This window comes from Camelus ferus, chromosome 8, assembly GCF_009834535.1.
Source record: "Camelus ferus isolate YT-003-E chromosome 8, BCGSAC_Cfer_1.0, whole genome shotgun sequence".
In the NCBI taxonomy this organism is placed as follows: Eukaryota; Metazoa; Chordata; class Mammalia; order Artiodactyla; family Camelidae; genus Camelus; species Camelus ferus.
Genome location: NC_045703.1, coordinates 43,113,949 through 43,137,401, shown reverse-complemented (window position 1 = coordinate 43,137,401; position 23,453 = coordinate 43,113,949). Strand labels below are relative to the sequence as shown.

The 23,453-nt window shown below is 36.9% G+C and overlaps 1 protein-coding gene across 2 annotated transcripts in view; it reads right to left on the bottom strand.

Annotated features, from left to right (window-relative positions):
• The window catches only part of LOC116665386 (sex comb on midleg-like protein 1), a 64,551-nt gene that overhangs the window by 4,271 nt on the left and 36,827 nt on the right, over positions 1–23,453 (bottom strand). For both annotated transcript variants that reach the window (XR_004321987.1, XR_004321986.1), the window contains exon 2: positions 3,138–3,239. The gene's annotated coding sequence lies outside the window, so the exon portion shown is untranslated. The remainder of the gene's footprint in view (positions 1–3,137; positions 3,240–23,453) is intronic.

Genomic DNA, 23,453 nt, shown 5'->3' with positions numbered 1-23,453 from the left:
ATCTGCAATAATTAACTATAATCAGATGCCTGGTAATAAATATTGATTTGCTTTTGTCAAGTGTTTCTGCACTGCTTTAATTCTTTTACTTTTATATTTTATATTTAAAGAGTTTCAAACATTTTTATAAAGTTGACAAGTTATGTCTTAAAAACTCAAATTAATGTGCTAGATATAAAAAATAGTTGTTGCCTCAACACTAATGGTGAGTTCAGTTCAGTTCAATGAAAATTAATTATTTTATTGTTTCAGTCTCTGAGGAGTTTGCAGACACCTTATATGGTCAACTTACTTTCCAATAGAGGTGTGGTTTGTTTTGTTTTTCTTAGGCTCATTTATTAAAACACTATAGGTAGCAAGAGACTTTCTTTTCACTGCCTACCACCCCTACTTGTATTTCCACATGTATCCACCCTTGGAAAATTAGCCCAAAGGGTGTGCATTACCATCTTTTATTTAGTCTTTCTTGAAAATCTATTATCAAAGGTTGCCAACAGCCAAGAGAGAAAATTATGTTTTTTGTTATTGTTATTAGTATCCCATTTGTAATCTTTTATCTTGATAACACTTCAACTCTTTCATCATTGCAAAATGTACATAGTTTAGAATGAACTAAAATTATTAGTTTCTAAAACAAAAGTATGTTAAAGGTCTATTATGTCCAAATTAGTACTAGAGATTATGAAATTTAATAAAGCAATTAATAAACAGGTTTAAAACTACAAAGATAAGAAATATACAAAGATAAATAACCTGAATATAATTCTAAAGGTGAAGCTATGTGATACAGGCAAGATAGAGAGGTACATTTCCATACACATAGTAAGTAAAATATTGATATGTAACTTGACGTTAGTCAGTGTAGCATTTCAATTGACAGTGAAAAGACGGCAGACTTCTCTGGGTGGGAGAACAGGATGAACAGAGAATGTGCAGTGGAGAGAGAAGAAGGAGCGTGGTCTCTGAGAAGTACATCAGGGAACGAGGACTCATGAGCCACTGTAACCCAGGCAGGCAGGAGGGAGAGTGGACAGCAACACCGCGCGGTGGTCAGGAGCCCCAGCTCTATAACCATGTAACTTGAGACAAAGTCCCAGAGCCGGATGAACAGAGGACTTTAAACGTAATGCTGACGCTTCTGAAGGATCATAATGGATAATGTTTCACTTAATTTTCAAAGTAGCTGATAGTTATATCTTCTGTTGTGTCCCACTGTCTTTTAAAATATAAGTTGCAACATTCACCTGGACAAAAACAGTTGATGATTAATTTAAAGACAGACAGCACAGGCATATTTTCCCCTACACATGGCTTTTTTCCAGTTATGATGTCTTCTTTCCTGGTATTCAATTTTTAAAGATCTCAAAGGAATTACTTCTGAAATATAAATGATGACTGCAGCAGAGGAAAAAAAAAGCATATTGATGACTGAGTTCAACAGTAAGAGCAAATGAGCTCTAGCTGGTTATGGCTTGTGTGTCCAAATATGACAGGGCCATATGGTCAAGAGGCCATGAGGTCAAAGCCAGCCTTACTTATCTGAAGAATCAGTGGCTGCCTGTGTTCCTGTAGGGATAACAAGAAGGGTGTCTGTCACACAAAATAACTCCCCTGAAGATTTACTTCTGATGTTTTTACATTTTCTCTAAAAAGAGAACTTTTAAGTGAAGATACTCTGTGGGACATAAGGAGTTGGTTTAAATTTACTTCAAGATACAAATGAATAAGTTTGATTCATTCATGCCAGTAGAATACTCTTGATCTAATGAGATAACTTGATCCTTTATCACAAGTCTGCTTGCCCAGGGTAAGTCTGCATAATATATCTCAGTGTGGAATGTCAATAAATACTTTGGATCACTGACTTCTTATTTAAATAACCTCTTGAAATATATTAGCAAATGCAACTTCAGTTTTTCCCATCACCCTTAACAACATAATTTATGCTTCTAGGAAAATTTAAATTGTAACCCCAATGCCTTCATATATAAAAAAATTCCAAGTTCCAAAGAGTATTGTCTCTAATCTTTAATAAGCACCATTTCTTAGATATCAAATACTTCATGCTATTGTAGGAGGAGAAAATGTTATATAAGAAGGAGTCTAAAATGGATTTACTTTTAGATGCTATGTCTATTGATGCAAAAGGCAGTTGCAGTCAGCATCTAAAACCAGATTTCAAACAGATTCCAAATGAAACTGTGAGTAGTCTCCTCTAGCCAAAACAAATACAGGGACAAGTAAACAGAAGCAGCAGAAGGAGGACATAACAAATTTTTATAACAGTCACACTTCATCAATTTGGTAACTATCTAAGTATCAATGTTATAAGACATATCTGGTGTATATTTTGTGAGCAACACCTGTACTTTAAGTATTACAGACTGCAAACATGAGTTTCTGTTTTCAAAACTAAATATACCCAGAAAGGAAATTACAAAAATGAGACAAACGTGATCATGTCCTGCTGATGAAAGTGTAAATTTGGTCTAAACTTTCAAGAAAAAAAAAAAATGGAAACAAATATCAAATGCGTTTCAAACGTATTCATAATTTTTTAACACTTCTAGCAATCTACCTAAGGAATTTAATCAGAGATATTTTAAAACGAATATGGATGTTTTTCACAGTACTCTTCTTAAGAGCAAAAATTAACTCTATGACAAAGGAGGGGTTAAATAAATCCTACCATTTCCACATTAGGAAATACTGTGGACGCTATAACCATGTTTCGAAAATGTAGTATTCGTTTTAAGAGTTTACGATTTAATGTTAAACTTTTGCAATGTGAGTAAAATTTTACATATGTGATCATCAAAGTTTTTAAAAAAGAAAATAAACCAAACGATGCTATTTCAGTTCTTTATAGTTTCCACTGGCAGACAACAACAGCTGCAAAACTTATTGTTAGTAGATTAATCTTAATCTTGCTCATTTAGGTTACATCAGGCAAATCTCTATCAACTTCTTCACCTTTCACATATTTCAAACTGGGTAGAAAGAGCTATCAGATGATCTGTCTACTCATTCCCAGTCGTAACAAAATGTCACAACTTCTCCAAGGTAAACATTCCTGAAACATCAATCACTTTCTATGTGACATTTTTCTGTTTATTCATTTAATTGAATTTACATACAGTGCTTTCTATCTGCTGGATACTGTTCCAGGTGCTTTACAATGGTGAGCTGAAGTAGCGTTCAGAATGTTTGCTGATCTGGGTTTTCTAGAGGTTTGTGTTCTGAGGACAAAAGACAAAAAAGAAATAAGACCTTGAGACCATTCAAGGTGGAGAGTTAAACTGAGCCCTGCCCTCCTACCTCTGTGCAAAGTTGTTATCTTTGAAGGTCTAAGCCTTCTGAAAAGTGATAAATGGGGTAAAATCTTTACAGCCAGAGAATGTGTCTGTCTTAATTTGAGCTATGAGTGGGAGGGAAAAACTCCCTTGAGAATCTGTAATCACAGGCATGCTTCAGGCAGTCTTGGGGATTTACCTTAAACCACTTTGGTGGTTAAGTGTCAAGCTGAGAAATATACCTGCACTGTTCTCGTTGGCGGAGCCCCGGGAGTCTGGCAGAACATTCTCCTCAGAGGGCATACATTTAATGCAAATTTATGCATTAAACTTTGGATTCTCAGAAGCTCAAAAGTCAAGCAACTAACAGTATATTTAAAAATAATATATTATGATCAATTTGAATTAATCCCAAGCAAGAGTGAAAGGATATTTTAACATCAGAAAGTTTAGAGTTCACTACATTAATATATGGAAGCAAAAAAATGATCTGATTATCTCATTAAATGGAGAAAAAGCATTAATAAAATTCAGAATTCCTATCATGGCAATTCATAGCAAATTAGGAATAGAACAAAACTTTTTTTACTGATAAACAAAACCTATCATACACTCACAGAAACTTACCACACCTGATGGTGAAATGTCAGGTTAATGCACATAAAAATGGATACAACAATGCTCACTATCATCAGCATATTGAATATGATAAAGAAAGCTGTAGCAGTGCAGTGAGACAAGTAAAAAAAATAAAGACAAACTAACCAAAGAATCATTATTTTAAAATGTGTTTGTATAAAAAAAGTATAGAAAATTATTTGATTTAATAAGATAAAAAAAAAAGCCAGTAACTGGATATAAGAATGTAAAGATATATTTTTTCAAAAAAAAAGACAATTAGAAAAGATACTTTTAAAGGTAGTACTCATAATAGCAGCAAAAAATGAAAAATAGCAAGGAAGAATAAACCTCATAAAATGAATGTATAACCTTAGTGGAGAAAGTATGAAGATTTTACTGGAAGATATTAAAGAGGTAAATCAAATACATGCAGGAAAGGACCCCTGTATACTAAAGATGTTTATTATCCTATTCTAACCTATAAACTTATGTGAATTCCTTTCAAGATCCCGCCCAAGTTTTTTATACAATTTGACAAACTTAATGCATATATATGAGCTAATTGTCAAGAACAGCCAAGACGATTTTGAAGAAGAAGAACAAGATAGAAGGATTTGCCCAGTTACACACCAATGCTTACTACAAAGCAGTGATAACTGGGACAATATTATGCTGGCTCAGAAGTAAATAAAAGACCAAACTTCATAGATGACAAATGGCATCACTAATCAGTAGTGAAAATATAGACAATTCAATAATTGGTGCTTAATAATTGGTTATAAACATGGGTAAAAATTATATCTATGCAGTCACACCATGCACAGAAATCTATATCAAAGTTCTAAATCTGAAAAGCAAAAGCATAAGACTTTTAGGAATGATAAGAGAGTACTTTATGCCTTTGGAACAAGCAGACAAGAATAATAAAGCAGTGTAACTTATTTAAGCAGTTAAAACATAAATCTAATACAAGAGGAAGACTTGCAGCATGAGAGGAGTCTGGCTCCTGGTTAAAACCCTAGGTGTGCTTGTTTAGGCCTGTAATTACAAAGGCTCTACCTGACAGGCCTCATGGAGAACAGCAACTGCCCTCTGCATACCAGATTCGGTGCCCAGCCCTCCCTTTGCAGCTTCTGAAGGGAGCTGCAGCCCAGGACTTGTGCTCTCTGCATTTTTGCCTTCATTCCTACATCTCTTTCTCTGAAGCTTTGGGAGGTCTTTGGCACTTCTGCTGGGACCTCCTTATCAGGGAGAAGAAGGGGTACCCTTGAACACTTTTCCCCAGCCTGCCTCAGTCCTTGTACTTTTGCACTTGCAGTCCTTCCCCCTTGCCTGCTCCTCATCCCAAGGTTCATGAAACTGCCAGAGCTTTTTGTTGGAGGCTTCTTCTACAATAAGACAACCCCCACATCCAGGACGATCTACCTGATCCTCCCCCAGTGCACCTCCACTGGGAAAAATGGAAGGGAGGCAGGGAGGTGGTGCTTTCCCCAGTTTTAGCCTTTCCCTTACACCATGGCCTGACTTCCATTTTTGGTTTGTTGCTCTAATGGGCTACTCAGACCCGTGACAGCTCAGCTTACCCTCTCTCCCAGCTCTGCTGAGCTCCTGACACTACATAATTGAAAATGGTTAATACTTAAAATATAAAATGTTTTCCTACTGAGACAGGAGAGAAGGGGGCAAGGCACAACCTTTAAAAGAATGACACAGCAGTAGAAGATTTGACTCCCAGTAGACCTTGAGCTTCATTATACGCTCATCTACTCTTTTGAAATAGAGATTGCTTAAAAATTTAAGACAACCAAATAAACAGCAAAGTTTAGTTTTTCCACTGCTATTTCATAATACTGTGTACTCTCAGCCACTTAACTTTCCTTCATATTTCAAAATAAATTCCACATGTATGATTTCATATATAAACATTTCAGTATATCTCTCTGAGAAATTAAAGAGTCTTAATACTATTTTTATACTTAAGCATATACAGAATGTTAAAATAATGTTTAAATAAAAATATGCTATATTTCAATACTACTTAAATATATTTACATACCCCCTAATTATCACAAATTTTGGTTGATGAAATAGAGGCATGATATTTGGAAATAGCAAAACTGGGATTATTCTTATCAGCTCCCATTTGCCTCAGTATTATAGAAATGAGATACTGGTAAAATATTCAGCTTAAAGTGCCAGGTAATAGGTTGATACAGTGATTTAAAGATTCATCTGATCATTTGTGAATGATGTTATTTTCAGATTCTGAATCCTTCATAATGTGTGGATAATTATGGCAAAAAAGTTATTCACTTACACGGAGTTTTGATTCTTTCAGTAGCAATATTAATGAAATCCTATGAAAGAATGAATATTTCTTGAAAATATATTCTAGGGAAAAAATATAAAGGAATGAGCACCAAGTAAAAGAAAGTGAAGAACATAAAACTGATAAGAAATTATAAAATAAAATAAATAAAATCAAACCCCAGCAATAACCGTAAATGTCAATACATTAAGCTTTTCCCCAGCAGAAAATGTGCTATGAATTTAAACTTATAAACACCCCCAACAGATGTGTTTTTCATAAACAATATAATAGATGAATATAATTTTTAAAACAGAAGTGATATAACAATTAGCAAGGAGAAAGGAATTTAAGGAAATTGCATTTAATGAGATTAAGACAGTCATTTTATATTGATAAAATTCACAATAAACTCTGTGTGTGTTTATGGAGAAATTTATGTGTACTAAAAACGTTACATCAAAATATATAATATCAAAACTATTTTAATTAAAAGGAAAAAATGACCCAAAATGTAATTGTAATAGAAAATATAAACATACCTCTCAGTCCTTGATAAAGTGCACAGAAATTATAATGAAGGTAATCTGGTAATATAATTAATAAGATTTATTATTTTTTTCAAACTTATACCCTACAAACAATACAACTTATTTCTTAATAACCATGGAAAATTTCTAAAAATTGAGTATTTGTTGGGCCACAAAGGAAGTCTTTTTGTGTGTGTGTGACTGGCTGAAGCTGCTTTGCTCTTTTTTTTTTTCTTTTTTCAGTTTTATTAGGTAGAATTATTACAGTTCGACTGCATAAACAAAAAAAAACCCAATCACTTAAAAATTTAAAACTCAAAGGTTTCATCACTACAAGAAGAAATTAAACCTGTATTTTATTTAAACTGTAATTTTACCTAAAAATTATACCAGCAATTTCCTTATAAACATACATTCTTAAACCTCTAAATAAAAATTAAGCAAAATGAATTGTCATATGCTAAAAGTAATACACTCTAATCAAGAAATACTAGAATGGTTTAATATTAGAGTTTATACATGTAATTAATTCAATCAATAAATCAAAGCCAGATTTGTATCATTATCTCATTAGAAGCCACAACAAAATTCAGTAAAGTTCAAAACACCTTCTGAAAGAATAAAAAAAGATATTTTCTCCACACGTGAATATTTGTATAGTGTTCTCACTTCTGGTATTAACAAGGTACTATATTGTAGACTAGCTCTCTTATCAAGAGTGACTAGAAAAGCTGGATAAAAATATAAAATGCTCAGACATGCACTACGATATTGCTGAGTGAGTTGGCTCCGGGCTGTAGGGTAAACTCATTTGAGTTTGCTTCTCTATGCCACCCGCGTGGATACGCTGCATGATGGCCACACAGTTTCTTACTCAGACAAGAGGAAATGCAAGGCTTGTACTTCACTGAAATAAAGCAGAGCACAGCTCCCTCCATCTACTGTGCTCAAAGGAGGGGCAAGGAAGATGTTTACTCCATAATCCTAGGCCAGTTGAGGATACCAGATTAAACCCAAGCCTGCCACAAAGACCGGAGATCAAGTACAAGCCCCATACAATGGAAATTAATATTTGCTTCTTCCAGGAGTATGTTTCCCTAAAACTGTCACAATATTTCAGATAAACAGTTTCAAAAGTTTCCTTTAAAATGCACACTGTATCCAAGTTTTTCTTCCTTTACACCTTCAGGCTTTGCTTCATAAACCTGCCAGTGTTATTAATGTATCTCACTCTGTTATTCTTTGCTTTACTAAATATGGGAAGATCAGAGAAGCAGGTCCTTAAAAGAAGCAAATGTTATTGCTGTTGAGGGATGAACAGTTCTGCCTTTCCCTTTCCTAATGCACAGCAGGCCTCCCATAGAAGACTTGGGAGAAAAAAATTAAAGAGAGAGAGCGAGCGGTCAATTGAATGCTCAAAAAAATGATCTATAGAACAAAAATATACTTTCCCAAAGTCTTAGAAAACATTTTACCCCAATAAAGGGCTTTCAGAGTATGTGTTGATGGTGGGCTGAAATTTTCATACTGTTCAACTATGAAAATTATTTTGTCTTCCTAAACCATTTTGGTGTTTAAATATTTTAAGTTATTTAGGTTTTTCTTTGCATCATTGTCTTTCATGTTCAAAAGCCATACATAAGCTGTAAATGACGAGGGTAGATGGATTCAGAAGTTTTATATTTATCATATTCACCAATTCTCTGTCTAGTCGGTGGACCCAAATGCTCTTTGGGTGCCCACCCCCCGTCACGTTGCAGGCCGCCCTTGTCTCTGTGCAAGTTTCACAGGGTTCGAAGCCAAATGGCACTGATGGCTTCTTTGCTTTCTCATAACAGGTAGTCTTTATTCACTCCTTTCATGTTTATATCACCCCGACAAGTAACAGCTCCTGAATTTATTCCTTTTCTTTCTTTCTCTGTTCCTCTCCCGCTCCCGCTCCTCACCTTCCTTCCTCCCTCCCTTTCTCCCCTTCTCTCTTCCTTCCCTCCCTCCCTCCCTTCCTTCCTTCCATCCATTAACTACTTCACCTAAGCCCTGTAAGGAATTTTTGTATATTTTTCTCTCTTTTCTTAGTCCCTTAGCATTTTTTTTTTTTGTGTGTTTGTTTTGGCAGAAGAAGGGGTGGGGGGAGGCAGGAAATTAAGTTTACTTATTTATTTAATGGAGATACTGGGGATTGAACCTAGAACCTCATGCATGCTAATCACACCCTCTACCATTGAGCTATACCCTCCCCCTCCTTAACACTGATTTTTAAATTCCACCAGAAAAGATAAACATTGAAAATGGAGACACAACTGTATTGTTTAGTGAGCTACATATTGCTCTGATATATAAGTATCTAAAATGATTTGAAACCAAAATTATGATAAGCTCAAAAACATATTAAATTAGGATGGGTTATGTCCTCTACAGAAAATCACCAGTGGAAATAGAAAACCTATGAAAAATTTGACAGTAACATTCTAAGGGGATGGAAGGTTTTACAGGTAAGAGCCAATGACCCAAAAGGTGAAAAATCAATTGAACAGCCAATCAATTTTTTGAAAGGAATTTAAGTTATTTTGATTTATGTTTATAGAAGGGAGTCAATGTCCCATACATTGGCTTTGTAAATTAAGAAAAGGAGCATAAAGTTGGTAAAATACAATGCAGTATTTATTATCATTAATTTGGAGTTGAATTAGGAAGTTGGAGGGACAGGAAGAAAATCCAAAGGATGAGGAGAGAAGAAGCGAATAACAGACAAAGACACAAAACAGAGGCAGGGTTGGGGAGGGAAAGAAAGAGGGCAAGGATGTTTGTTGAGCACAGTCTATACCAAGCACTGTACTGATGCTTTATTTATATTTTATTTTAATCCTTATAGAATTCTGAAAACTAGACATTAATTGGTCTCTTTTAAAGATGGAAATTATCTTCTGGGTAAACCTGAGAGTGGGATCTAGAGATGTGTATCTCACTCCATCCTAGCCCTCTGTCTTTGGGATCTGCCTCCAAATGTAGCCATTCTGGGCTCCTCCTCCTGGCAGTTTCAAGGGAACAGGCTCAGCCTCTGCGTGCCAAATCTGCTATAGGTCAGTCAGGAGCACTGTGTGTTTTAGGAGTCAGTTTTATGGAGACAGGGTTCAAATACACCCAAGCCTCATCTTCTAAAGAGGGTCTATTTGCCTGATTTCCTCCCTTCTCTCTCTCTCTCTCTCCCTCAATTGATTCTGAAATTAGGCTGCAAAAAGCACTGTTATAGGTTGAGATCCTATGTGTCGGGTAACCATTGTAACAATACTGCATAAAAAAGAAACAAAAAAATCTCAGTGACATATTGCAGTAAACATTTACTTTGCTCCTAGAGCCACTGGTCAGATGGTGTGGTTCTGTTCCTTGTGTGTCCATTCTGGGGTGCAGGCAAAAGAGGCAGCAGCTCACCAAGGGAGGCTCTCTGAATAATAAAAGCAGAAGAGCAGAAATGCAAGAGATCAAACTCTCCTCCTCAAGTGCATTTCAAATTCCTGCCGGCCTTATATTTACTCACATCCCATCAGCCAAAGCAAAGCAGCTGGGAAAGATACTCTGCTTTAGAAAGAGGAAATGACAAAGGGTTGGGTCCAAGGAGATATGGAGAATACGGTCAGTAATTCAATCTACCACAGTCTAAAACCTCAACAATTGTACTCAAGAGAAATAGAGAAATGGAGGCAGCTTAGTAGGCACTGCGGTGTCTGTTAATATCTCCACTTTAGCTATAGAGCTTTGTTTCCAGTTCTGTGCACGAACTATACTGTTGCATACTTCTGTATCTTCGTAAATGCTGTTCCCTATCAAAAAAGCCTTTCCCTCCATGCTTTAGCCCAGTAAAATACTACTAATTTTTCAAGACTCAGTTCACACGACACCTCCAATTTTAAGTTTTCCATAATTTTCTATCTTGGTATAATTTGTCATTATAAATCAGTTTCCTTTTCTACCTTTGTAGTTCCTCAAGGCCAAGGACTATACAAATAAATCATGTTGTGGCTTGTATCTAACATAGTGCCGTTTCTAAAGAGAATAAAATGTTTAATCAGAGTTTTTGAAGTAATTAGCTGTGCATTATATTCTGCTATTCATTTTGGCCCTGGGTATCAAAGTTTAGTCCTAAAACTATTGAATTTGAAACAGCCTCTTAATTTATGTGAGAAATATTTATTGAACCCTCAAGATACCGAGATCTGATGGGAGAAACATACGTTAGGATACTATGTGGACTTGAAGAAAGGCATGGACAAAATGCTGCATGAACTCAGAGAAGGGACCATCCCACTGCATCATGGGTTGAGGAGAAATGTTAAGTCACCATTTAAAAGTAAAATCTTATTCCTTCTCCCTCTTTTCTACTCTACCCTTCTACTATCACTCACCCACACACATCACATCCTTCCTCCTCTCTTTCCAGAGCTATTCATGGTCCAAGGAGCAGAAATATGCTGCACCCACTCAGATTCAGGAACGAAGAGGTTAAACTATTCAAACAAGTCCAAATCCTAGAGCACAAAGGACACCCATTCTGAAGGACAGTATGGGGCCTGGCCTCCCTTTATCTCTCAGGCCTTGTAACACCTGGAAGGAAACTCCAGTTCACAAGGTATTTTTAACAGACATGATTTTATTTGATCCCCACAACCACTTAGTGGGAAAGTCTTGAAGGTGAAAAGGATGGCAAAGACCCCAACATCTTTGATTCTGCTGTCATTTGAATTTATCCTGTAACTTAACTACTTGCCCTCATCTATAAGATACTCATCTTTTAAACCTTTCCCCTGTGATATGTGTATACATATGCTAAAAACCTAAATTGCCATCACCTACCATACTCTAGGTATTCGAAAGTCATTTGATTACTTTGGACGTCAAAGCAGAGCTGTTACAAAACTAAGATCTGACTAGATAGGTAGGCAGGAGGCAGGGCACAGTCATTAAAGGAATGACATAGTAATTAACACCAAGTTAGTGAAAGATTCAACTCCCAGTAGACCTTGAGGCCCAAGATGGTGGGAGATTTGACTTCTAGTAGACCTCCAGCTTCATTATACACTCACTGTAATATATTAGCATGGTAAGTGGCACTCCTACAGGCACCATGGTGCTTCCAAAAATTAAGTAGTGGCCCAGTTCCTGGGAATCCCCACCTCTTCCCCCAAAGTAGTAATAATCATCCCACCTGTTAGCATATGAAGTTACTGAGCCCATAAAAGCTAACAACCTGACACCTTGCGGCTACTCTCCCTCGCCTTTGGAGACAGCCCATACTGTCTAGGGAGTGTGTAAATCTACTTTTGCTTCAACCGCCCCCACACCTCGTGGCTGCTCTCCCTTCTGAGTAAGATGGACTGCATTCTGTCTATAGAGTGCATATCTACTTTTACTTTAAACTAAATACCCAACCCCACATCCCGTGGCCTCTGGCTTTCTGAGATGGCCTATACTCAGGGTCTATGGCGTATGTATCTCTCTGAATAAGTCTACTTTTACTCCACTGTGGCTTGCTCCTGAATTCTTTCCTGCAGGAAGCCAAGACCTTCACTTGATGGGGCAGGCCCCAGAGACTTGCCTGGGACCTGGGACGTGGCCATTCACTCGGGCTCCATTTTCCTGTGTCACAACTGCTCACTGCATGAAAAACAACACCTAAGAGAGAGGCCAATGTTGGTAGAAAAAAAAAGTTGCTTTTAATCAGAATACCAGCAATCTGGGGAGACAGTGGACCCAGCTTCCCCCAAAAACCATCTCGGAAGATTCTACTCAGCCATGAAAGTTTTAAAGGGAAAAAGAGACGTAGTCTCAGTTTATCATTGAGATAGGGGATCAGAGTCATCGCCATCCCCCACTGCATGCAGGCTTGTTGTGCAGGCTCGCTGACTCTGCTTTTTCTTTAGATGCTATCTTGTTCACACAATTTGCTCGCAAGGTTACTGAAGGAGAAGCTAGGGAAGAGGTCTAGTCAGCTGTTAATTACTTATTCTCTGCTTCTACTTCTTTGATTTATGGAAACAGGTTAGCAAGTTACTGTGTAATCAGAAGACTTGAAAGGTGTCTAGGGCCAGAGATGGGTAGAGCGTGGGGGCGCCTGATTTAAAACTTAGTTACTATGTAGTTTTTGCTAAAGTGACAAAGCAAAAGGGGTTTCCTACTGAGAGTGGTTTCCTGCAAGGAGCTGCTTACAGAGCCAGCAGTTATTACTTTACTTTGAAACGTTCTTTAAATCTGTGCATGTTTGTCTGCTTGAGTTATATTATGATAAATATGTAGTGGACAGTGTTTAAAAATTGCAACTTAAATGATAAAATACAATATTAAATAATTTATTTTTGACAGCCCTTCAATTGCCTCCTCTCCCCTTTTCTAAGTGGATCCAGTGTAGCTGTACACTAGATAAGATCCCTTATTACAGATCACCATAAAAATAGAATAATAATGAAAAAGTTTGAGATGTTGTAAGAATTACTAACATGTGACACAGAGACACCAAGTGAGCAAATGCTGTTGGAAAAATGTCACCAATAAACTTGCTTGACACAGGGATGCCACAACCTTTCAATTTGTAAAAAAGATAGTATTTTTGAAGTGCAACAAAATGAAGATCAATAAAGCAAGGTGTTGACTGAATAAGAATGCATGACCTAAAAGTTGAGAATTGTGTTTTATTTGGCAGACTGTCTAAGGACTTCGAGTCCAGGAGGCAGCCTCTCAGAATAGCTCTGAGTGTCCCTCTCAAGAGGTAAAGAAGGGGCCCCGAAAGACAAGAGTTTTTGCAACAAAGACCAGGTAGTCAGAACATCAAAAGATTACTGCTAATTAAAGGAAACCAGATATCTCAAGTTAAGGAATTTAGCACAGGGGAAGATGCAAGGGTCTGGGCTCACTGAAATCATTCCTTCGAAATACACCTTAGCTGTCTAGGGCCAGTATCCTGCTCTTTCCCATCCTGAGTCCCTTGTGGGTACACCATTGTGGGTGGTGCAGTGGCTGAGGGCTTGGCAGTGGGCAGCTTGTTTATCTCCATCCTGAGTTCCCTCAGGGCTCATCTCGGAGGCAGCTGTAGTGGCCAGATGGCAGTAGCATCCTGTGTTTACTGATGTGGCAGGCAACAGTTTTTCATCTCAGAGGTATGCCTGTACTTAACATTTAGACAACAACTGGAAGTTCTTTTTCCCTTATACAAACTGTGCATAAGAACCCCCCAGATTAGCATTTCAGATATATTACTGACATAAGAGAATTTGGATCCCCTAGGAATACTTAATGTTGTGCAATTTCTTTACACACACAGATCATTTTCAGCTCATTGCTTTTTGATGCTGACTAAAGGATTCTTGTCTACTTTGAGTATTGCTTCACTTTCTTCCACTTAATTTTTGCAGTTACTGGGCTATGTTCTAAAAATCATGGCAAGCAGAAGACTGACTGGCAACTCCGTTCCTTCTGCCACTATAATGCCCTCCTTCTGCCCCCATAAAGAAGGGAAAGAAGGAAGGGTAGAAAGTCCTCCAAAGACAACAGGGGGATACATAGTGAGCTCTACCGTGATGAAAACCGGTCTGGAAAAATCTCCAAACACTGCCCAAATTGTGACTTCTGGAGAGAGCACACATGTCTAGGCACTCTGACTAAGTAATACATCTTTTAGAACTTCTGAAGTTTCAAAATAAATTCTCCCCTCTTACCTACTGAATTTGGTAAATAGTAATGCCATTACAAACTGTTTAAGTTACTGGTATGACTCATTCAAATTAAAATCATTTAACAGATAAAAATGACAGGGAAGAACAAGTTTCATGTTAAAATGTAATTAGTTCAGTGTTCACTTGGTTTTCCTCTGGTCCTACAATCACGTTAAGTTTCCTATCAGCAACTCAAGTGAGTTTTATAAAGTTTTTCTTTTTCCTTTTCCTTAAATATTCCACCCTTATTTTAATTATTTGGGTAGATGTGACTTGATTTTTGTGTGTGAGTTGACTTTTCTTGGTGCTTGAATGACATTAGGAAGTGCCAGCCAGTACAGAACAATAGCTTTGAACCTTCTACCCGCTTCCTACCTCTACATCAGCCCAGCTATGTAGCCACAGAGTCAGAAATGTTAGCTGCCAGTGTTAAAATACTCTTCCTTCTTTATAGTCAGACATGTATCTGAGTAAAGAAGAAAAATGGGGTGGAGGAAGCTCTAAAAATGGTGTAAGAAACCAAATGGAGGGTGAACATCTTTTATATAGCTCAGTGGATATACAAAGGAGAAACGTAGTCATTGTTGAAGCACAATAAAGAAAAACGCCCACAAGATTTGGGTTCAAATTATATATTGTGCATTTATGAGCTATGAGACTGTTGGCAGTTTATTTAATCAAACTGACCTCAGTTTATCCACTTACAGAATGAGGTTAATCATACCTATCTTGATGCTACGAGGATGTCTACTTATCAGAGACTTAGGGGTGGCAAGCTGATTGGGGTGGGAAAGTGAGGACTTAAACTCACGTTTGGACAGAAAACAGCAATCACCCACTTTGGCACCGCCACCAGCTGGAGTTAATGCATGTTAACCACTTGGATACACAGTAGGAGCTCAATAAAAAATTACTTTCATTATGTTTACAAATCGTTAAGTTAAAACTTTGTATGTAGTTTACTTATTTGGAATTCTGGCAGGTGTTGAAAGGAAAACTTGTGTTTGGTCATCCCAATCTTTACGTTCATCTGTTTACAGCCATTTTCAATAAACTAAAAAGTTTACATAGGAACAAATCATCTCTGTTTCTTCTTTCTCAACAGAAATCACATTTTTGACTATTTGTTCAATGTTTGTCATCGCCTCCTCCTCCTATACATCTGCAACCACATCTGTCTTTGATCATCAGTGCCCAGAGCAGGGCCTCTTAGGACATAAAAGCTCCTGAAATCATGATGATATGCAGGTTCCACTTTAGTGACTGATTGCTTAACTGGTAATTCTGAAATTATTAAGCTGTTGACAGCCATAGTTTGGAATTTAAAGATTGCTTCCCAATGTACCTTCAGAGTTGAAAGATTAAACCTACTATTTCCACATTGGAGCAAATGCTTTGTGGGAGCCTACTCTAAAATTCAAAAAGTTATTATTCCCATAAGCAAATCGTAAAATAATAATTGGTACTAAAGAAGAATTTATTCTTGGTTGAATTTCTTCTGTGTGAAGCAGACAGACTAAAATTGTGGGTAATACTAAATAAGACAGATTGTATCTTTGTGTCAAATATCAAAATAATTTTGATACATGATGCATCATTTTCTGAATCTGTATTTTTTAACAAAAGCTTTTTATTTTATTTTATTTAATATTTTTATTGAGTTATAGTCATTTTACAATGTTGTGTCAAATCCCAGTGTAGAGCACAATTTTTCAGTTATACGTGAACATACATATATTCATTGTCATATTTTTTTTCACTGTCAGCTACCACAAGATCTTGTATATATTTCCCTGTGTTATACAGTATAATCTTGTTTATTTATTCTACATATGCCTGTCAGTATCTACAGATTTTGAAATCCCATTCTGTCCCTTCCCACCGCCTGCCCCCTTGGCAACAACAAGTTTGTATTCTATGTCTATGAGTCTGTTTCTGTTTTGTATTTATGTTCTTCTTCTTCTTCATTTTTTTTAGATTACACATATGAGCGATCTCATATGGTACTTTCCTTTCTCTTTCTGGCTTACTTCACTTGGAGTGACATTCTCTAGGGGCATCCATGTTACTGCAAATGGGGTTATGTTGTCGGTTTTTATGGCTGAATAGTATTCCATTGTATAACTATACCACTTCTCCTTTATCAAGTCATCTGTTGATGGACATTTAGGCTGTTTCCATGTCTTGGCTATTGTAAATAGTGCTGCTTTGAACATTGGGGTGCAGGTGTCTTTTTGAAGTAGGATTCCTTCCAGATATATGCCCAGGAGCAGGATTCCTGGGTCATATGGTAAGTCTATTCCTAGTCTTTTGAGGAATCTCCATACTGTTTTCCACAGTGGCTGCACCAAACTGCATTCCCACCAGCAGGGTAGGAGGGTTCCCCTTTCTCCACAGCCTCTCCAGCATTTGTCATTTGTGGATTTTTGAATGATGGCCATTCTGACTGGTGTTAGGTGATACCTCATTGTAGTTTTGATTTGCATTTAAATTCTGGAATATTTCACCTTATTTCCAGGCAACTTTTCATTCATTTCTTGTGGACTCAGAATCATATTTCCCAAGAAGATCTTAAAAGAGTATTTTTCTTTCCCTCCCTAGTCTCTCAGTCTCACCATGGCCTTGTTCAGTCCAAATGGAAACTTTTTCTGATTTAACGTCTGTGATATTTAACCAATACATTGAGGCTATTAATCACTGGAGCATCTTTATGGAGACATGTCTATATGCACCTATTCCAATTGTGCCATATACAAAAGTAACCAGAATTCAAGGTAGTGAGTGAAGGGAAAAGAAGGGCACAGGCTGGCTGGCTTTGAACGGCTCTTCAGTGTAGGAGGCCCTGTCACTATCCATAATTTCCACACATACCACGATGGCTTCCAATACCTAGTTTTCCCTTCTTTGTCAGAGAGCTACCATCGGGCTGCCTGAACTCACTTTGCTGGAGATGAGAGCGGGCCAGAAATGCCATGAAACTGACTCACTGGTGCAGGAGTATATATACTCCAGCTCTCATCATTCCCTGGAGGGGACGATTCTTGCTCATGTGTTTTACACTGTCTTCCAGAGCTTCTTGAGGAATTAGACTCCATTTCCCTACTGTGGTATCAAGCTTAAGTATACCTCCTTTAAGTCTCTGTTATCACCTCACTTGTGTTCCCAGCTACTTTCAACAAACTGCTTGTACATGAACCCTTGGGTTAAGGTCTGCTTCTAGAGGAGGCAAAAAAAGGCACTGGGAATTTCTAATGTGTATACATTTTTGAGAATCAATGCTTTAGCAGGAAAATCAAAGCCAGCTCTCATAATTTATTTTATTTTTCCTGTTTTTCATCTCAAGACACATTGCCATACCTTCCTCCTAATCAAAAAACATTCAGTGTTCTCCCCAATTAATTCTTCTATACTTGTTTACTTGGGAGGAAAGCTATCTCTTCTCCTTGTCAAGCCTTGTTACTTTCTTACCTACTTTCAACACTAAAATCCATTGACTATTAAGAGATTGCCTTTATTTAAAAAACAATCTCTCCATCCTTGTATATCTTGTCCATGATTTTATAACTACCCTACCTTGCATCAAAACATCTACAAGAATAGTGGATAGTCTTTGTTTCCACTTCATTACCATTCTTTGAGTTTTTAATTATTTGTATTGTTTATTCTCACCTTAATTAAAGCTGCTCTCTCAAAAGTAACCCATTTCGGGAGTCACTTCTGGAACCACAGCATGGGCAGTTCCATGGACCCGTTCCCCAGCCAAATAAGCATAACTGGTAAAAATTATTAAAAAAAAAAAACACACAAGCATTTATGTATTTGGAAATTGGCATAAGTGCATATGATAAATAAAGTAACATTTGCTTAATAAAATCTACTAAATTTCAGGAAAAACAGTGAGAATCTGAGCCATCTGAATCACACCCTGTTGCTGTCCTACCTTGTTCCAGCCTAGCATGAAAGAAACTTCATTCCAGGCAGGTACAACCAAGAACTTGGCTTCCTTCCTCTTAAGTGCTATGCAAAAGACAGGATGCCAGTTCTTATTAAATACCCCAGCTACGTTTTACAGAGGCCAAATTCCAGGTGATGTGAGAGGTCAAAGTCTCCCTGTTTTCACCGAGACTTCCCTCATACCACAAGTGTGGTAGGCTGAGAAGACTGGGATCGTGCCTTCTCTCACCCTAGCTCATTTGGAGATGAAGTTTTCACTGTGGGAGAGGCAAACTGAGAGGAACAGAGGCTACAGTCTACACCCAGGACCCTCCTTCTAAAGGAAGGGTACCATACATAGGGACAACCCTACTCCCAGTTCCATGGCTCAGAGATTTCTTCTCAGGGGGAAAGGTAAGTCTTTAGCACAGAGTTCTGAAGCTCTACCAAATGAATGGACTTTCTATGAAACAGAGTGTGGGAAAGGCCAATCCTAAGGCGATCTTAGCAACAATGGAGGTGTTAGTCGTGGGTGAGAGTAACAAGGCAGAAGGTTGGCCAGCAAGTTTGCCAGAGAGAAACAGGGGAAAGGATACCTAAGAAAATCACTCCTGGGATCAGAGAAATCTTCATATGCTGACTTCAGAAACTACCCCTAAAATGAGACCCAAATTTAATTGGGTTAAATTGTGGAGGAGTTTATGCCCAAGGGCACTGTAAAACAATAGAGCAGATCAGCCAGCAATGAAAAGAGTCTAACATTTGGGTATGATCAAGGAAAGAGACAGTCAAAGAGAGCCTTGCTAAAACCACCATCATTCTGAGATAGAAACGGGGCAGGGCACAGTCATTCAAGGAATGACATCAATTAACATCAAAATGGTGAAAGATTCAACCCCCAATAGGCCTTGAGGTTCAAAATGGTGGGAGATTTGACTTCTAGCAGATCTTGAGCTTCATTATACGCCCATTGTAATATATTAACATGGTGAGTAACATGCCCACAGATGCCATGACAATTCCAAGGCTAGCCACAAAAGGTCAGAGGGGGAAATGGCCAACTTCCTAGGAATTCCAGCCCCTTCCCCGGGCTAGTTAGACTGGCCCTTCCACTTATTAGCGTATGAAGCCACTGAGCCCATAAAAACACAACACGGTGCCTCGTGGCCACTGCCCTCTCTCTCTCTCCCTCTTCAGAGATGGCCCACACTCTGTCTATCAAATGTGTACCTACTTTTAATCTGAGCACCCAACCTCCACACCTCATGGCCTTTCTCTTGCCTTTCAATGTATCTCTCTGAACAAATCTACCTTTACTCAACTGTGGCTCGCTCTTGAATTCTTCCCTGTGTGAAGCCAAGGACCCACACTTGGCAGGTCACATCCCAGGGGCTCAGCCGAAGCCTGAGGCATGGCCCTCCTCATGCCCCACATCAGTTTTTCCTGCATTAATTCCAGGTGACTGTTTGCAGAAGAAAGTACCCTCTCAGGTGTGACACCAGAGGCTTCAAACTAAAATAGCACCACTAGTAGCTAAACAAATAAACAGGCAAACAATAATAAGCAACAAATGGTGGGGATCATCACATCCAGATTTGCTACAATGTCTTATCTATAATGCAAAGTTAAAAAAAATGAGATATGCAAAGAATTGGAAAGTGTGAGGCATAAACAGTTAAAAAAAAAAAAAAAGGCATGCAGCCACTGTGGAAAACAATATGGACAATCCTCAAAAGACTAGGAATAGACTTACCATATGATCCAGGAATCCTGCTCCTGGACATATATCCAGAAGGAACCCTACTTCAAAATGACACCTGCACCCCAATGTTCACAGCAGCACTATTTACAATAGCCAAGACATAGAAACAGACTAAATGTCCATCAATGGATGACTGGATAAAGAAGAAGTGGTATATTTATACAATGGAATACTATTCAGCCATAAAAACTGACAACATAACCCCATTTGCAGCAACATGGATATTCCCGGAGAATGTCATTCTAAGTGAAGTAAGCCAGAAAGAGAAAGAAAAATACCATATGAGATCGCTTATATGTGAAATCTAAAAAAAAAAAAAAAAAAAGAAAAAAACAAATGAACAAAACATAAATACAAAACAGAAACAGACTCATAGACATAGAATACAAACTTGTGGTTGCCAAGGGGGCCGGGGGTGGGAAGGGACAGACTGGGATTTCAAAACTGTAGAATAGATAAACAAGATTATACTGTATAGCACAGGGAAATATATACAAGATCTTACAGTAGCTCACAGCGAAAAAAGATGTGACAATGAATATATGTATGTTCATATAACTGAAAAACTGTGCTCTACACTGGAATTTGACACAACATTGTAAAATGACTATAACTCAATAAAAAAAAGTTAGAAAAAAAGAAAAAAACAGGCAATAGAAACTTTATTTGAGGGACCCCAGGTGTTGACCATAGTAAAGACTTCAAAGCAGCTATCACAGATATCTTCAATGAATCCAAAGGAAGTATGCTTTAAGAATTAAAGGAAAGTATAATGATTGATAATGTCTCAACAAAGAGAGAATATCAAAAAGGAGAAATTATAAAAAAGAAACAAATGGAAATTCTAAAGTTGAAAATACAATAACAACAACAACAAAAAATCACTACAGAGTTCAACCACAGAATTAGAACTGACAGAAGAATGAATCAGCAAATATAAAAAAAGGTAGATAGAGATTATACAAACCAAAAAACAGAAAGGAGAAAAAGAATGAAGAAAAAATGAACAGCACCTCAGAGAAATGTATAACATCATTAAGTTCACCAAAATTCATGTAACAGGGTTACCAGAGCAAAGAAAGGAGAGAAAGAAGCAAAACAAAAACAAAAACAAAAACCAATCAAAACAGCAAAAACTTATTCAAAGAAATAATGAAAATTTACCATATTTGATGAAAAACATTAATCTACACATCCAAGAGGCTCAACAAACTACACGTAGGAAAAACGCGAAGAGAGCCACCAAGAAACATGACAGTCAGATGTTCAAAGATATTTTTGTCTAGAGATATCTTTATCTAAAGAGGAAAAGCGTGAAAACGGCACAATGAAGCTAAAATAAAGACAATATCAGATAAACAAAAACTGAAAAAAATTCATAGTAAGTGAACCCAACTAACAAGAAATACCAAGAGAACTTCATCAGGCTGAAAGCAAGTGACCTCAGATAGTAATTGGAAACCAAATGAAAAAAAGAAAAGATATGAATAAAGATAATTATGTAATTATAAAATATTGAATGTGTATTACTTCTGTCTTCTCTCAGTTGATTTAAAAAGCAATTACACAAAGCAATGTGTACATAAGTGCATTGGTAGGCCTATAACAGGTGAAATGTAATACATATGCTGGGAGAGGAGATTGGTGGGAGCAAAGCTGTATTGGAGTAAGGATACGACACTAGATGGTAACTCAAATCTACAGAAATGAAGAGAACCGTAATGATAAGTAAGAAGGTTAATATAATAAATGCTATATATATATATATTTGCTCTCTTTTCTTCTCTCAGCTTCTTTAAAAGACATACATTATATAAATTAACACTTATAACAATGTATTGGGTTTGTAACATTTATAGAAGCAATATGTATACTAATATTGGCCCCAAAAGGCACAAAAAAGAACTATTTAGGAGTAACATTTCTTTATGTTACTGGAATTAAATTAGTATAAATCTGAAGTAGACTCTGATCAGGTAAGATGTATATGGCAAACCCCAGGACAAACACTAAGAAAATAACCCCCAAATAATGAAAAAATGTAAAAGGAATAAAAACATAACAGGAGAAAACATTCATTAATGCAAAACTAATAAGTGAAGGGAAAATAAAGGAAAAAAAGACATGAGACAGAAAATAAAAGGTAAAATGGCAGATGTAAATCAACTATATCAATAATAACATTAAATCTGAATGAATTAAACAATCCAATAAAAAGGCAGAGATTGTCACATTGGATTAAAAAAACAAGAACCAACTATATGCTGTCTAGAGTGGACAAACTTTAGATTTATAGATAGAAATAGGTTGAAGGTAAAAAGATGGAAAAGATATATCATGGAAACAGTAACAATAAGAAAGCTGGAACGCCTATGCTAATATAAGGCAAATGGGACTTTTAAATGATGTTACAAGAGACAAAGAAGAACTTTTAAAAATGGTATTATCTTTAGGAAGATAAAACATTTGTATCACATATTCACCTAAAATTAGAGCAACAAAATACAGGAAGAAAAATTTAACAAAATTGAAGGGAGAAATAGATTTAGAGAAACACAAATTCAACTGTAAAAGTTGAAGACATTATTATCCCACCCTCTTTTTTAACCCCAGCGTCATGGAGATATCACTGACAAATAAAATTGCATACATTTAAGGTATACAATGTGATGCTTTGGTATACATATATGTTGTGAAATGACTCCACAACGGAGCTAATTAACATATCCATCACCTCACAGTTAACTTTTGTGTGTGTGGTGAGAACACTTACAATCTACTCAAGTATATACTACAGAATTATTAACTACAGTCATCACGCTGTACATTAGGTCTTCAGGATTTATTTATCCTATGTAACTGAAATTTTGTACCTTTAGCCCAACATCTCCCTATTTTTTCCATCCCCCATCCCCTAGTAACCACCTTTCTAGTCTTGATTTCTGTGAGTTTGGCTTTTTTAGATTCCACAAATAAGTGATATCATACAGCATTTATCTTTCTCTGTCTGAATTATTTACTTAGGATAATGCCCCCAAGGTCCATCCACATGTTAGCAAATGGCAGAGCTTCTTTCTTAGGGATGAATGATACCTATCAGGACATCAGATTTAGATGTTGCTATAGATAGAATATGTCAGTTTATATTTTTAAAATATACTCAAATATTAGAAGTTATCTCTGTAGGATAGGAATAGGGAAGGTTTGTTGTTTTTTTAAAATTTTCTTATTTGCACAGGAACGTTATATTCCTAAACAGAAAAAAATTATGTTTTTCTAATGCCAACAGAGAATTACACCTTCTTT